We start from the raw sequence: 2,715 nt of genomic DNA, 5'->3' as shown, positions 1-2,715 counted from the left end.
GTGAAGCGACGGTGGATCTTGAGATTTAGAACTTGCCATGCTAGCATAGGTTCATGTACGTTGTGCATGATTAGTGGGTAACTCTAACAGTTTTATTTGCCCTATATAATCAAAAGGAATAACTTGTGCTTAAATCGTTGTGTTGTCAATTTCTGTAGACATATAGGAACTCAACATAATTGATGACTATTCAACTTCTATCTTAATTGTGGATGTTTGGTAGAATGGTATTAGTACAATGAAAGTTGGCTTTTATCAGTTCCGTGTTATTCGATTAATATCATCACTGTCACATGCTAAAGGTAATAACAATGGCTATAGAAGGAAGTAATAATGAAGTTGTGATCTCATGAGTGTTTTATTATTGATAAATTGAAGTGTTAGTTAAGTGGTTAATTAAGTAGTTAATTATAGTTAATATTTAATCAACAATTTTAAGTGTTACCTTAACATTGAGAAGTAATCATACATTGGTGAGTGAGTTTAATTAGACAATAACTTAGTCTGAGTCTCTGAGGGAATGAACTAGAAAGTATTCTATATTACTTGCGAACGCGTATACTTGCGTGAATATTAGTGCGTGATTTCGCCCTAACAAGTTTTTGGCGCCGCTGCCGGGGACTCGGCGAATTTTTTAATTTATGTACTTACCATCATTGGTCATTAGGACTCAGTGATTAGGACGTAGTAGTTAATTACTCTTTTCGGTTGTGTTTCAGATACTTTAGCAAGCGTTTATGCAAACTCGTTCTCGTGCTCGCAAGAGGACATTAGATACAGCTGAGGAGAAAGACGAAGTTCTTGATACTCCGGAGAAGTTAGATTTTGAGGATTCGGATTCAGGAACTGAGCAGAAAGAACCAGTAAACATGGGAGATCGTATTGTTCAAGCTGATCCAGCTCTTATGGATTTTTCTCGGCCTAAAATTGATGACATTCAGTCAAGCATCCTTCATCCGGCTATTCAAGCTAACACCTTTGAAATCAAGCCGGGCACTATTCAGATGGTGCAGAATTCTGTTTCTTTTGGAGGAGCGGCAACTGAAGACCCCAACATGCACATAAGGAATTTTGTCGAGATCTGCAGCACTTTTAAGTATAATGGCGTGACTGATGAGGCTATCAAGTTGAGGCTTTTCCCATTCTCACTGAGGGATAAGGCTAAAGACTGGTTACATTCTGAACCAGCTGGGTCCATCACTACGTGGCAAGATCTTGCGCAAAAGTTTCTGGTGAAGTTTTATCCAATGGCAAAGACTGCTGCTATGAGGAGTGCTCTTACTCAGTTTGCGCAGCAACCTATAGAATCTATGTGCGAGGCTTGGGAACGCTACAAGGAAATGTTGAGAAAATGTCCACATCATGGAATGCCGGATTGGATGGTAATCACTGGTTTTTATAATGGTTTGGGGGCCCAATCTCGGCCCATGCTCGATGCAGCAGCTGGAGGCGCCTTATGGGCTAAAAGCTATACTGAGGCGTATAATCTTATCGAGACGATGGCTGCAAATGAGCATCAAAACCCAACTCAGAGGATGACGTCAGGCAAGGTCGCAGGTATTCTGGAAGTTGATGCAGCCACCGCTATTGCAGCCCAGCTCCAAGTGCTATCAATGAAGGTTGATTCTTTGGCTACGTATGGAGTTAATCAAATAGCTATGGTTTGTGAGCTTTGTGCAGGTTCTCATGCTACGGATCAGTGTTCTCTTGTCAACGAATCTGTTCAGTATGTGAATAATTATCAGCGACAACAGCAGCCTGTGCCAGCGACCTATCATCCTAACAACAGAAATCATCCAAATTTCAGCTGGGGAAATAATCAGAATGCTATTCAGCCACCATATCAGCAAGGAGTGAGTAAACAGTTTAACCCACCTGGATTCCAGCAACCACAGCAGTATGCTACAAGGCAATCATATCCTCAATAGGGAAGTGCAGCTGCACCTACTAGTGCTGATTTTGAGGAACTTAAGCTGTTGTGCAAGAGTCAGGCGGTTTCTATCAAGACCTTGGAAAATCAAATTGGTCAATTAGCCAATGCAGTGCTCAATCGTCAACCTGGCACTCTTCCCAGTGACACGGAAGTACCAGGCAGGAAGGAAGCTAAAGAGCAAGTCAAGGCTATTACCTTAAGGTCTGGAAAAGTAGCTGATGCTGAAAAGGCAAAAGAAGTCGAAGCTGAAGTTAGAGATGAAGAATCTAAGCAAAAGGAGAAAGTGGCGGAACCAAAGAAGACTACTGTTGAACACACTCTGCCTGAGGCTAATACAGGGGAGAAACAGCTCTATCCTCCACCACCTTTTCCTAAGAGATTGCAGCAACAAAAGCTGGATAGACAGTTCGGGAAGTTTCTGGAGGTGTTCAAGAAACTTCACATCAATATACCTTTCACTGAGGCTCTGGAACAAATGCCTAGTTATGCGAAGTTTATGAAGACTATTCTTTCAAGGAAGGTGAAACTGGATGACCTTGAAACCATTGCTCTCACGGAAGAATGCAGCGCGGTTCTGCAACAAAAGTTACCACCAAAACTGAAAGATCCAGGAAGCTTCACTATTCCTTGCACCATTGGCAATCTAACTTTTGACAAGTGCCTTTGTGATTTGGGAGCAAGCATTAATCTGATGCCGTTGTCGATCTTTAAAAAGCTGGATCTGCCTGATCCAAAACCCACATACATGTCGCTACAATTGGCTGACCGTTCCATTACTTAAC

The 2,715-nt window shown here is 41.8% G+C and overlaps 1 non-coding gene across 1 annotated transcript; it reads right to left on the bottom strand.

Moving 5' to 3' along the window:
• Nucleotides 1–1,262: 1,262 nt before the first annotated feature.
• LOC141675445 (small nucleolar RNA R71) lies at nucleotides 1,263–1,369 on the bottom strand. The gene has a single exon (XR_012556098.1). It is a non-coding gene; the product is annotated as a small nucleolar RNA R71 (small nucleolar RNA).
• Between the last annotated feature and the right edge of the window lie 1,346 nt (nucleotides 1,370–2,715).

This window comes from Apium graveolens, chromosome 7 (genome assembly GCF_009905375.1).
Source record: "Apium graveolens cultivar Ventura chromosome 7, ASM990537v1, whole genome shotgun sequence".
In the NCBI taxonomy this organism is placed as follows: domain Eukaryota; kingdom Viridiplantae; phylum Streptophyta; class Magnoliopsida; order Apiales; family Apiaceae; genus Apium; species Apium graveolens.
The sequence above is the reverse complement of the archived record's forward strand: the minus strand, read 5'-3'. Positions and strand labels throughout refer to the sequence as shown.